At 29.2% G+C, this 15327-nt stretch overlaps 1 long non-coding RNA gene and 1 other non-coding gene across 2 annotated transcripts; both read right to left on the minus strand.

The window, feature by feature from the left end:
• Positions 1-6880: 6880 nt before the first annotated feature.
• LOC110267544 (uncharacterized) lies at positions 6881-8613 on the minus strand. The gene is made up of 3 exons (XR_015904921.1): positions 8269-8613; positions 7141-7320; positions 6881-6999 (listed from the first exon to the last, which is right to left on the minus strand). It is a non-coding gene; the product is annotated as an uncharacterized LOC110267544 (long non-coding RNA).
• A 6606-nt stretch (positions 8614-15219) lies between these two features.
• LOC148573289 (small nucleolar RNA R71) lies at positions 15220-15327 on the minus strand. Its single transcript, XR_015906781.1, has one exon. It is a non-coding gene; the product is annotated as a small nucleolar RNA R71 (small nucleolar RNA).

Below are 15327 nucleotides of genomic sequence, written 5' to 3' on the forward strand. Positions count from 1 at the left end.
GAAACACTGGTTGTCATGGCTGATAATTGTGTGGATAACACATACTAAATACATATTCAAATTAAAACGTATTTTTGTGTAAAACAAAGCTTTGTTTTTGTTAAATACCTATCTAAATGTATCCAAAACGCACTCAACCCATACTCATCAAGATGCAAAGAAACTTTGTTTTTGTTTTTGTCAAAGTATTAATTCTTTATCTTTTATCATCTAAATTTTATTAGGTTCACCTTATATACTCTTTTTTTTGTAATTTAATATTAGTATAAATTGATAGATGTTCTTATTTTTTATTATTTGAGATTAAAAAGAGATAAAGTTTAAAATACTTATTAATAAAATACTTTTAAATAAATTATTTAATCTTTATTTTTTAAAGAAATTATTAAAATTTTTATTTTTTTTTCACATTTAAGCTTTATTTTCACTATAATGTATAGCATAAAAAGATGGAAACTAAACTTTTATCTTTTTTTATTGGAAATGTACAATAAAAAAAATTAGCCAAAAAAAAAACTGTCAAGAAAGGAAAAATTATTGAACCACTTGACATAAAAATTATGTAACTTAAATATATTTTGTATCTAATCTTATTTTTTTTAAAAGATTTGTCCTATTAATCTTAAAATCTTTAAAAGTACGCTTAAATAATAAAAATTGATTCAGTAAACAAATTTTCAAAGCCAAAACAACTAATTTTCATGAAAACGCTAAAACGAAATCATATCTTTAATAACAACTTAAATATCAAACTTAAGATTTTATTTAGAAATCAATCAAATTTCAATTTAAATATGATATCGACGAGAATACACAGTTGTAGCCTATATATATATATATCATAGGCATAGCCAAAGACTGAAAGACGCAGAGTAAACAAAATATTAAAGATCAGAAGCAGTTTCTTGAGACCCATTGCTAACCTAATGATGAGTTCATTCGTTAATAAGCGTCCTGCTTCGTTGACTGTGAAGTGCGAGTATTGGAAGGAATTCATCGACAACTATGCAGAGCCATTGAAAACGCCTATAAAGACACCAGAGGAAACACTTTTTGATAGCTTCCACATCACATTTTGCTGTACCTTTCAATCTCTGAACCCCACCAAAATCACCGAATACGAAACCTATCTGCCTGATGATGAGTACTGTTTTACTTCGTGCAATCCGATTACTGGCATCAGGACCTTGTTGGTTCCTTTGAACTGGATGCACAGTTATCTCGATCACAGCGACAAATCCAAGTTGCTAGAAACCTTTTACGAAACTGCCGTACCAAGAATCGTATTAGACCGATTACTTCCTGATCTATGCCAGTTCGCAAGGGGGATCGTCGACAAGTCCGAATTCGATTGGGATAACTATACAGTGTGGCGGATTCGTGTGAACCTTACTGTCACCATAGACATTCTTGATGATCAAGATAGCGATTATTGGAGCCAGCAGCAGAGTCAAGATGCTGATGCATGCATCGCATATGAATCGATTTTCTAACTTCTTTTTAGTTTTATCATATTTTCCCAGTGCTCTGTTTTTTTTTTTCTTTTTTGCTCTTTTTTTTTTTAAACATTACTTTTGTAGATTGAAGCATTATTTTTGTTAATATGTCAATAAAAAACCGATTTTTATGGATTTACAATGTTCAATCTTATTAATCCAACTTTTAATAAACTAATGAGTTATACCTCAAATGATATAGCCTTCTCATGCTCATCTAGGAAATTGCGAATTCGAATTTTCTTATTTTTGGTAAAAAAAAAATTCAACTTTTAATAAAAAAAATACTAATTAGAAAGATAAGTTTTAAATTAAATTATTTTGATTGATCGTCTTAAATATTAAAAATGTTTATTATGATGCCTAAAAATTTAGTGCTAAATTATTTAAAAAAAAATTAAATAATTAATATTTATTAAATTAAAAGTATAATACTTAATAAATTTTAAATATTTAAAATTTATTATAAAAATAAGTTAAACAGAAGGTAAATACTAAGTAATAGATATTTTAAAATTGACTAATATTAAATACCTTGCTCTTTCTAGTTTCTTTTGTGTGTTTCTATTTCTTAAGTTATTATACAATAGAATAGCTTCTATGACATTTTATTACAAATATCACTTTTTTTTTTTGTTTTGATTATCTACGGTATCCCCTAACCCGATAGGACAAGAACTAATCCAGATTTTAAACCCCAATACTACTTACTTAAAGGGACGAGTAAGCTGACCACTCGACCAACCCAAGTTGGTTTTTACAAAGATCACTTTTTGTAGTCTTTAAATTATAAGTTTATACTTTTTCTCTTTAGCAAAACTATTTTTTCTATTAAAATTATATTGTGAAATAATAAATTAAAATTTTTATTTATATTATTATTTAATTGATATATATTATTAATCATTTTGTTTCACAATTATTTTTTAGATACATATTAGTTTCATTATTTTTTTTATATATTATTTATGTAAAGATAAATTAACTTTGTCCTATACAATATCAATTGGTTAATATTTAATACTAATTATTTATTATAATGTTTCTATGTTAATGAATCAACTCTCCATTCATAACATCATTTATTTTATTAAATCATATTCTGTTAACATGATTCTTGATTCTATTGTTTGATAATAAATAAATTAACTATTTTTGTTTTATCTTAAATATTAGTTTACAATCTTAATTCTGTTTTACTTTATATTATTATAACAAAAATTAAGAATAAAAATATACATATTCAAAATTAAAATTTAAATTATTAATCATATCTGATCATTAAAAATAAATAATAACAATTAATTTTCTTACAAAAATGTTTGATAACCAAATAATATATATAAAAATTTGTTACATATTATTTGTTTCATTTTTATTTTATATATTATTTCGAACTCTCAAGTCAACGAAAATCTTTTAAAGTTTGAGAGAAAAAAATTTAATATTAATATAATCATATATTTCTATTATAGATAATATATATTTTTATTATTTTTAAATTTGAATCAAATTTAAAAATTTTATTTTATCTTTAAGCTAAGATAAGATAAATATTTCAGTTGATTCAACATAATAAATTTATCACAAAACCAACATTTAAACCACATATTAACGATGAATTTTCTTTTTTTTTTCTTCCTCTACGATGAACCAAACCTTCTTGATTTCTTGGTATAAGGTGCCTAGTTACTTGAAATCTATCACTGATGATAAAAGAGAAAAATTCAAATACTTGTGATTTTACACTAAAGTGATATTTTATTGTATGTGAATAATTTTAATATAGAGCAAAAGATGATAAAAAAAAGAAATAAAGTTTTTTTTAGAGATGTTGGACCAAAATGATAAAACCCAAAAAGAATATTTTGAGAATTAAACATCTCTTTTAGTGAAAATTAAATTGATAAAAATTGATTGGTTGGATTTGAAATTTAAAAAATAATATTTAATTAGAAATATACCAAATTAGATGTTTCTTTATTAATGTCATATGTCATGAGTATCTTTTTATTCAGACACTTTTTTATCACGAACATCTGAACAGTGTTAGAACTAACTTAATTTATGGATATCAACTCTCTCCTTACACTAATTTTTAGTTAAAGGGACTTGAAATGATAGAAAGATCCAAAAGTATTTTCTGTCAAATTAGTAATAAGCCTTGAGATAAAAAAATAGGCTGAATATGACATTGTAATCATTGGATAATGTACTTCCTCTTTAAAATGACTTGAAATTATAAAAAGACATCAACCTACTTTTTCTAAAAATTTTTTTTTTCTGAAATTTGAGAGATTATACCCATCATTTCTCTTCTCTAATTCTTCTCATTTTTTCATTTTATTTGTTAACTTCAGACAAAAAGATTTATAAAATTAGCATTCTGGTCACTAAAGATATCGAGTCCTACTTAACTTTTGTCTATTAAAAGAATTCATTTATCCTTTTGTGACATTAATAAAAATTTAAATATTTATTATCTACCTCTATTTTTCATCTTTAGTTTCTTGAATTGTTTATTTATTACTAATAAAAATATTTTTTTCACTAATTTATTTATCCTTAATCTCTCATGTTATTCTTTTTTTACTTAATTTATTTTCACAAAATTATACCCGAATTAACTTATAAGAAACCTTTTCTTCTATGTTCTTATTCGCTGAACTATTAGATCAAATTATTTCTTATATATCGCAAAAGAAATTATAAAAAATGGCCAAATGTAACGTAAAAATCTGGCCATCTATTTGATGTGAATCTTTGCATAACTAGAAACATTGAAGATGATGATAGTGACGGTAACAGACATGAAGATTGTGATATGAGATCAATTTCAAAGAGCTCCACAAAAGAATTTGTTGTAGAGAATCATGTGCCAACATATAATATTCATTATTGGTGCGACTGAAAATGTACGACGGACGTTACTATTTAGTTCTTTTCAACATTAAAGGAAGATAAATTTGGCGAGCATCACTGTTAATTTGTCGAAAGAATTTTTTCAATTTTTTTTTATTTTTTCTTTTAGTGTTTTGTAATTTTTATTTATTTTTTATTTACAAATATTCATGATTGCATTATTTACCCGTATGTCAATAAAAATTGGTTTATTAGATTTTGGACGGATTTATAATGATCACAATGTATATCAAATCAGAACTATCTAGTGATTCAGAGTTAAATTAGTAGTCAATGTTATTACTAACAAGATATAATTTATATGTTAATGATTATTGCAGTAAATATGATTAATTATTAATTAAAGTAATTTCTTATGCGTATCTTATACATTATCTCTTATCAAGGACGAATCTAAAAATATTATAATAGTAGGGCTAATAATATATATAATATTAAAAAATTATAAAAAAATTATATAATATAAGATGTATTATAAAATTATACCGATAAAGAATATATTTTGAAGTATAAAAAATATATGTATACTTTTTACTAACGAAGTAGTCGATTCTTCTTATCATAAAATTTATCGATAATAGAATTTGGTGTCAAATTTTTTAGCAATTTTTTTTCAATATAATTAAAAAATAATTTGTAAGAAATTCATCTTTCATTTTGTTTCTAAGTCATTCTTCACAATATTCATAGCTAAAAAATATCTTTCGGTTGTAGTAGTTAAAACAAAGAGAATTAATATTAAATAAATAAAAAAAAGGTCACAAAAGGAAAAAAAATCTATTTTATGAAATTAAAAAAAAATTATTTAATTAAAAATATTAATAATAATATATTTTTTTAGATTTTTTTAATATTGTTACTTATTTTATAGATATTAAAAATAATTAATATTTAAGTTATATTAGACTTTTATTTATATTAGACTAAATATTAAATAAATTTTTAAAAAAAATTTAATCATACTTAATAAATTATTACTATTATTTTTTTCAAAAAAAACTGGAGGTCTCGGACCTCCACTCAGCCTTGTAAGTCCGTCCCTATCTCCTATAGTCCTATTTAAATAATTATTTAAAAAAATAAATTAATACATCAAATATGGTCAATTCTTTTCTTTACAAAACAATAAATTATGTGTATCTTACTCATTTTACTTTTTGAAACTGACTTTTACATTCTAGAATAATGCATTTACAAATTTAATATTATAGCAAATTAAAGTAAAAGATAAACAATTATGTATATACTTTTTGTTAAATTGTGAGAGAAGTTATTAATCTTCTACCATTCAATTTTCAAATAAATAAACACTACTTTTAGAATTTTCGTTAGCATTTTGGGCATATATAAATTTATGCATACTTAAATTTGATCTCTTTAAATGATACTCCCCAAAAATTATCTTTTTACGTTAATTTTTTATATTAAAATAGTATTATCCAAAAGATGGATAGATATTTTTATTTTTAAATTTTGAGACAAAAAAATTAAAATATTTATTAATAATACACCTTTAAATAAATTATTTAACCTTTGTTTTATATAGAAATTATTTAAGCTTTTATTTTTGGTCAATATTTTAGCTTTATTATCGCTAAACTATATAGTATAAACAGAATGGAAATTAAAATTTTACATTTATTTTTCTATTAGGTATTTTTGAAGTCGAGTTTCTTGGACACTTGGCCCATAATCAATTTAAGACATCAGTTTTTCTATTAAAATTTGTTTTTCGGCTTCCAAATTATTAGTACTGTAAATCCAAAAAGAAAAAAAAAATTCCAATAAGACAATAACCATCACAATAAAAATAAAATAAAATAAAATAAAAAAAATTATATCATGAAAGAGATTAAGAGAAGACTGAACAGATCGCCGTCATGGTTATAGCAAGACGGTCAAGAAGAGAAAGATTATGTACCTGTTCCGCAGAACAATTACGTAATTTTCAAATTTATTACAATCTAATCTAAATTTTTTAAAAGAATTGTCTATATAGCCATAGCCATTAGCCAAAGAGGCACAGTAAACAAAATATTAAAGATTCAAACAGTTTAATTTCTTCACATCTATTGCTAAAACTATAATGTTCTGTAGTTTATTTTTCTATTTTCCAATATTATTTACATTGGTATGTCAATAAAAATTGATTTTTTTTTTTTTATATATTTTTACCTTGATCAATAACTATGAATGGAGGATTAGGGGTGGCAGTGGGGCGGGTTTTTGCCCTACCCGACCCCGCCTCGCCCTCCTTGTACTCTAATACTACCCGCTCCACCCCTACCCGCGGGTAATAGCCTGTCCTACTCTAACCCGCCCCCACGGATACCCGCCCCGCCTCTACCCGCCTTTATAAAAATTAAATAATATTTTAATTTTTACACATTTATATATAAATTAAGATACAAACAGAAGCAACAGTGTCAAATAACTTGAAATTAAAAAAAAAATTAATGTTTCATCTCTACAAATTTAATAGTATAATAAAGAAATTGCATCAAAAAAGTCTTCAATCATTATTCTTGATCACTTTTCATATCTTCATCATCATTAAAAGTTTGAAGGTCAAGATTTAAACCTAAAAATCAAAAGAGGTAGAAATTAATAAATTAATTAGTATTATGTAAAAAATTAACATAAATAAATATTAAGTAATAAAGGAAACAGAAACAAACATTAAAACAGAGAAAAACGGAAATATATTAAGGTGAAATGCAACCTGCTCCTGGTATTTCTTTGCATATTACTTTGCCCTCCTGTAAATGAGCTTGCGGCTCTCAACTCTCTTCTTCTTTGCAGCATTAAACTCCTCCTTTTTCTTCAAGGCCCATTCCTCCTCCCTCTTCTGCTTCTTTAAGCACAGACTCGGAAACAATTGCTTTCACCTCCTCACCCATCTCTGTCATTCATTCAAAATAAAAATCTCAGTTATAATTAACATCCAACAAAGAATTCATTAGTTTCAATTATTATACTGACACATTTCAACTCCAACTCAAAAGCTAAATGTTCAGTGTTTCAAATAAGAAAACTACATGCTCTCTTAAACAATAAAAAATAGGTCCTTCCAATATTTTTTAACAATGAAAATCCATTTACATCAAATTCATACTAAGAACAGAGAACTTTCAATTTTTTTTAACAATGATAATCCAATTTTCCACACAACATGATGAATACAAGCTAATCAGATCAAGAGATATAATAGGAATAATACGGACAAATCAAACGAGCGACAGAAAAGAAATGAAGCTGAAGCAAGGAATGAAAATCAACACAATTGAATGAGACAAATAATGAACAAAACATAATCATAAAAATAATACACAGAATTAAATTAAAAAAATGGGAGTTTGATCAGGAAAGCATTGAAGGAATCTTTTAAGAGTGTAGTTTCAAGTAATATTTCTTATGAAAATGAAAAAAAAAGCTTTAGCACCATATGTTTTACCCTATTCATTTATAACTGAAAAGCAGCATAATCCATAACTGCATGTTGCATCCAAAAGGAAAATTGTTGCAGATGAAATGAATAAAAAATCAAATTTACAGTTTTATAGATTTAAAACATCAGATTTATAGATTTATAAATTTAAAACATCAACAACACAAAATAAAAATTCAGATTCACAGATTTAAAACATCAACAACACAAAATCAAAATTCAAAGCATCAAAAATTAACATCACAAAATCAACCATCAATACCACAAAATCAGATTATCAACTATCAACAACAATAATAAATAATATTATGAGTCTAGTTTAACTATTTTAACATAAAAAATAAATCATAAAAATTAACTTAAAAGAAAAACTGAAGAAGAGAGTCAGAGAGGAGTGCTTACCAGTTAGGAGAAAGACGATGAGGGAGAGGCGAGCAGAGACCAGAGATCGCAGACTGAAGAGGCGAGCCGGCGAGGACAGTGACGGTGAGAACAGTGATGCTGAGGAGAAAAGTGGGAGCGACGCCGATGTGAGCTCGATGAGGGACAGGGACAAGGTGACCGACGGTGGCTGTGACGACGCCGGCCAGCTGCAGTGACGGGCGAGCTTTGACGGCGACTGACTGGTAGTCTAGTGCAGCTAAGCAGAGGCGGTCGGCCTTGGAGAAGAGCTGAAGAGGGCGGCGTCCTTGGAGAAGAGATGAAGTCTGCAGAGGTGTGAGTTGAGGGTTGAAATTTGGGAACTAAAGGTAAGTGGCGGTGGGTGAAATATGAAGACTGAACCCTAATCCCAAAAATTATGTATTTATATATGTGCACTCCGGTGCGGGTAGGGACGGGTTTATCCTGAATCCGATCCCGTCCCGCCCCGTTCAACTACCCGCCCCGATATGAACCCATTCCGTTCCGGGTCGGGTTTAAACCCGCTCTAACCGGAAAGGGGCGGGTCGGGTACCGCATGTTTGGGTTCTACTGCCACCCCTATGGAGAATATCAATCAAACGTTTAATAAAAAGAAAAGAAAAAAAAGGAAAAACAAAAAAGATAAGTTTTAAACTAATAATAATGGTAAGTTTGAATAATAATAATAATAATAATAATAATAATAATAATAAGATTATGATGATGATTAACTTAAAGGCTTGTTTTAGTACAATGACTAATTTATACATATTGATATAAGTGAAACTAATTAAATATAATTGATGTTAAATAGATCTTAATTATTAATGGACGTTCATTTTGACAGCACATTTGTGATTAGATTTTATCTGACTATTTTATAAACGTGAATTTATTAATTAAAATAATTTTTCTATAATTTTAACTATATTTATATTTATTAACAAATACTTTTATGAATTTTATATCTCAGAAATTCTGTATTTAGTATTAGGTGGACTATTTAAAACAGGAATAAATACAAATATATAAATTTTAAGTTTTTCATGTAAAAAATTTAATAATAAAAATGATCACACATATACAATTTATTTCATAACACTTATAATTTACAAAATTTAACATTAATAGCTGCTATTAAATATCATAATACTTTAACATTAATTGCTATTAAATAAAAACTGATTTTTATCGATTTACAACGATCAATCTTCATGAGTTGAGTAATTAATTTAACTATAAATAAAAAGAAAAAGAGAAAGTACTAGATAAATATTAAATTAAATTATTATGATTGATCATCTTAAATATTAAAAGTATTTATTATAATGCCTAAAAATTTGGTGCTAAATTATTGAAAAAATTAAATAACTAATATTTATTAATTTAAAAGTATAATACTTAATAAATTTTAAATATTTAAAATTTATTATAAAAAATAAATTAGATAAAAATTAAACACCAAATAATAAACATTTTAGAATAAACCAATATTAAATACTTGCTCTTTCTAGTTTTTTTTCTGTGTTTCTATTTTTTAGTTTGTTATACAATAAAATAGCTTCAAATTTTCAACTTATTTCTTTATTTTTTCTCAATCTATTGTTGGCCATGTTATAGTGTTCATAATTAATTTAGTTAAGCCAAGAAAAACAACAACAACAACACAGTATGGAATGAGAACCGGAAGTTCTCAACATGATAAAGGTGCCACGCAAATAAGATATAAAGTGTTGGAAATGCCAGAGGCAATCCTAGAACGCCGTCACTCGGATATAAAGCTTAAGGAACTAAAAACAGAAGCAATTAAATGGGTGGTCATCCAGAGGTTCTCAATCCTAACTAAACTTAACCTGCACACTAATCCTTTCCACCTTTCTTCCGTCTCCTACGAGTTGCACAAACAAACAAGCAAAACAAGGCAAACACAAGTAGTTCACAAACACAAGTAGTTCACAAGTAATACAGATAACAATTATAATAAATAGCAGATTATAATCACGTAGGCAATCCCATATAGTTCACAAGCAAGAAAATCATACAATATGCACATGATGTATGCCTGTCTTATGGCTGTTGATATTAATTGTCGGTTACGTAGCCAGCCCGACATGTCCTGGTAGCTAGTCGTGGAAATTAACCATGGAAAGAACTCCAAGCTGACATGGGGGAGACAACACCCCAAGCTCAATGATAACCATGGGCAGGATCCCAAGCTGACATGGGGGAGATAAGACCCCAAGCTCAATATTATCCATGGGACGAAACCCATGCTGACATGGGGAAGACAACGCCCCAAGCTCAATATATTCAATCGTTTCTTATAACTATCATTTTCAGTCTTAACAATGATTCATATCTCACTTCATCATTTTCAATTATTTAACATCATCAATTGTCTCACACACCACTTTCATCATCTTTATCAATCAAATACCATCTTTCTCTAACCACTTATTATCTTTTAAAAATATTTCTTCATCTCCAAGTTACCACAATTTCCTAACTTCATCCTATTACTAGGCTTACTAACAATATCTAGGGCTAACGGAATGAAAATAGAAGTTTAGAGGTTTGAATTTGTGCTTTAAAACACAGAATCCATTTTGTTGAAATAGGGGCCGCGCGTACGTGTGGGCCACGCATACACGTGAGAGTACTTTCTCCTTCCTCGCGTACGAATGCACCCTACTCGCGTACGCGAGATGCCCAACCCAAAAAGGTTGGTCGCGTCACGTGTAGGTGGTCGCGTACGAGCTTATGTAGAATAGCAAAAATGCTGAATGCTGTAGAATTTTCAGTTTGCACTCCGAACTTCCCATGCGCATAACTTTTTCGTTTTAAATTTATTTTCTTCCGTTCTTCGAACGGCGTAAACTTCACAGAACCAATTTTTATATAAATAAGTTTGAAACTATTTGGGAATTCAGAAGCTTAGTTATGGCTCGCCAAAATTCGGCCAAAAACCAACTTTACACAAAAACCTCAAACCTCAATTTTCATCAAAAATCAAAACTCAATACCAATATTTTATACTTATAAACAGTACCTAAATCTATCAAACCATTAACTCAGCCTTCTCATTCATTCTATTACACATTATTATACAACTTATCAAATTCACCTCCAAGAACTCATAACCAACATAATATGATATTCAATCATTTTCAACACAAATCATACATAGTCTTCCCTTATGCAACATCACATTCATAATTCATTATCATCACGTAATCTCATCATCATTATTACTCAACATTTACCATCATCAATCATTCAATATACATTCCAACCACCGAAACAACAATCATCAACATTAGTCAATAATCCTCAATCATACATGCCATACAACCTATCTCAGGGTCATCTAGCCTAAGTTTTCGCAAGACATTATATATTAAATACGAGAAACCTAAATCATACCCTGGCCAATTTTTTCGTAAGGTGGTGCACGAATTCCACACTTCGTACAACTGTACCAGCAAGTGCACTGGGTCATTGATGAGCGGATAATTTATACACTTTTTGGCATTATTTTTACATAATTTTTAGTATGATTTGATTAGTTTTTAGTATATTTTTATTAGTTTTTAAATAAAAATTACATTTCTTGACTTTACTATGAGTTTGTGTATTTTTCTATGATTTCAGGTCATTTCTGGCTGAAATTGAGGGACTTGAGTAAAAATCAGATTCAGAGGCTGAAGAAGGACTGCAGATGCTGTTGGATTCTGACCTTCCTGCACTCAAAGTAGATTTTCTAGATCTAATGAAACCCAAATGGCACGATCTCAATTGCGTTGGAAAGTAGACATCCAGGGCTTTCCAGAAATATATAATAGTCCATACTTTGCCCGAGTTTAGATGACGCAAACTGGCATTTAACGCCAGCTTTCTGCCCTATTCTGGCGTTAAACGCCAGAAACAAGTTACAAACTGGCGTTCAACTCCAAGGAAGACCTCTACACATGAAAACTTCAATGCTCATCCTAAGCACACACCAAGTGGGCCCAGAAGTTGATTTCTGCATCATTTACTCATTTCTGTAAACCCTAGTAACTAGTTAGTATAAATATGACTTTTTACTATTGTATTCAGAGTCTTTTGACCACCTTTAGGGTCTTGGTTACTCTGGTTCCCCCTCTGGAGCCGAAGCCAATGAACACTATTATCACTTATGTATTTTCAACGGTGGAGTTTCTACACACCATAGATTAAGGTGTGGAGCTCTGCTGTTCCTCATAAATTAATGCAAAGTACTATTGTTTTCTTATTCAATTCAAGCTTATTCCTATTCTAAGATATCCGCTTGAACTTCAACATGATGAATATGATGATCTGTGACACTCATCACTATTCTCAACCTATGAACGCGTGCCTGACAACCACTGCTGTTCTACCTTAGATTGAGCGTTTATCTCTTAGCCTCCATTCCAAAAGATCGTAGTCTTCGTGGTATAAGCTAGAATTATTGGCGGCCATTCCTGAGATCCAGAAAGTGTAAACCTTGTCTGTGGTATTCCGAGTAGGATCTGAGAAGGGATGACTATGACGAGCTTCAAACCCGCGAGTGCTAGGCGTAGTGACAGACGCAAAAGGATTACTGGATCCTATTCTAGTATGATCGAGAACCAACAGATGATTAGCCATGTGGTAACAGCGCATTTGGACCATTTTCACTGAGAGGACGGGATGTAGCCATTGACAACAGTGATGCCCAACATACAGCTTGCCATGGAAAGGAGTATGAATGATTGGATGAAGACAGCAGGAAAGCAGAGGTTCAGAAGGAACACAAGCATCTCTATACGCTTATCTGAAATTCTCACCAATGAATTACATAAGTATCTCTATCCTATTTTATATTTTAATTATATTTTAATTATCAATTCACCATAACCCTTTGAATCCGCCTGACTGAGATTTACAAGGTGACCAAAGCTTGCTTCAAGCCGACAATCTCCGTGGGATCAACCCTTACTCACGTAAGGTTTATTACTTGGACGACCCAGTGCACTTGCTGGTTAGTTGTGTGAAGTTGTGAAAAAGAACTAAGATTATGAACGTGCGTATTAAGTTTTTGGTGCCGTTACCAAGGAATGAACAATCACGATTTGGTGCACCAAATTTTTGGTGCCGTTGCCTGGGATTGTTTGAGTTTGGACAACTGACGGTTCATCTTGTTGCTCAGATTATATAATTTTATTTTAATTTTAAGTTTTTATTTTTATTCTTTTTATTTTCGAAAAATCTTCAAAAAAATTAAAAAAAAATAAATTATTCTATGTTCTTCAGAACTTTTAAGAATGAATTCTAGAGTTTCATGAGATATGTTGAATCTTGGCTGGCTGTTAAGCCATGTCTAATCTTTTGGACCGAGGTTTCAACTATCTTGAGAAGAGCTTCTTTGTCTTTCTCAGCAAATTAGCTGTTATATGTAATGTTCTGCTGAAGCTTGGTTGGCCATTGGCCTTGTCTAGAGTTTTGGACCGAAGCTTTCACTGAAAGCTTGGCTGGCTAGTAAGCCATGTCTAATTCTTGGACCGAAGCTTTAGGCTAACATTGCATGATTCTTGGAATTCTTATTAAAAATTTGAAATCCTTATTTTTCTTTTTCCAATTAATTTTCAAAAAATACCAGAAGAAAAAAAATTTAATAAAATCATAAAAACAAAAAATATTGTGTTTCTTGTTTGAGTCTTGTGTCAAATTTTAAGTTTGGTGTCAATTGCATCTTTTTAATTTTTCTTAAAATTTTCGAAAACTCATGCATTTATTCTTCATGATCTTCAAGTTGTTCTTGATGAATTTCTTTGTTTGATCTTTAAATTTTTATGTTTTGTGTCTTTTCTTGTTTTTCACATGCATTTTTGAATTATTAGTGTCTAAAGTTTAAAAATTTTTAAGTTTGGTGTCTTGCATGTTTTTCTCTTCTTAAAAATTTTTCAAAAATAAGTCTTGATGTTCATCATGATCTTCAAAGTGTTCTTGGTGTTCATCTTGACATTCAAAGTGTTCTTGCATGCATTATGTGTTTTGATCTTAATTTCTTGTGTTTTGCATCATTTTTATGTTTTTCTCTTTCCTCATTAAAAATTTAAAAAAAAATCAAAAAAATATTTTTTCTTGTTTTACTCATCAATTTCAATTTCAAAATTCTATCTTTTTCAAATCTTTTTCAAAAATCAAATCTTTTTCATTTATTTTTACATAATTTTCGAAATTTCTTTTTTTTTAAATTGATTTTCAAAATCTTTTTCTCATTCTTAGTTCATATTTTCAAAAATCTCACAAACATTTAATGTTTTAATTTTTCCTTCTTCTACTCTTCTCTTCTTATACTCACATAAAGAATCTCTATACTGTGACATAGAGGATTCTATATTTTTTTTCTATTCTCTTCTTTTTCATATGAGCAGGAACAAAGATAAGAACATTCTTGTTGAAGCTGATCCTGAACCTGAAAGGACTCTGAAGAGGAAGCTAAGGGAAGCTAAAGCACAACTCTCTGGAGAAAATCTGATAGAAATTTTCGAAAAAGAAGGAGACATGGCCGAAAATAATAACAATGGTGGAGATACAAGGAAGATGCTTGGTGACTTTACTGCACCAAATTCCAACTTACATGGAAGAAGCATCTCAATCCCTGCCATTGGAGCAAACAATTTTGAGCTAAAGCCTCAATTAGTTTCTCTGATGCAACAGAATTGCAAGTTTCATGGACTTCCATCAGAAGATCCTTTTCAGTTCTTAACTGAATTCTTGCTGATCTGTGATACTGTTAAGACCAATAGGGTTGATCCCGAAGTCTACAGGCTTATACTTTTTCCATTTGCTGTAAGAGACAGAGCTAGAATATGGTTGGACTCTCAACCTAAAGATAGCCTGAACTCTTGGGATAAGCTGGTCACAGCTTTCTTAGCCAAGTTCTTTCCTCCTCAAAAGCTTAGCAAGCTTAGAGTAGATGTTCAAACCTTCAAACAGAAAGAAGGTGAATCCCTCTATGAAGCTTGGGAGAGATACAAGCAACTGACCAAAAAGTGTCCTTCTGACATGCTT

Source organism: Arachis ipaensis, chromosome B2 (genome assembly GCF_059453495.1).
Source record: "Arachis ipaensis isolate K30076 ecotype BB chromosome B2, ASM5945349v1, whole genome shotgun sequence".
In the NCBI taxonomy this organism is placed as follows: domain Eukaryota; kingdom Viridiplantae; phylum Streptophyta; class Magnoliopsida; order Fabales; family Fabaceae; genus Arachis; species Arachis ipaensis.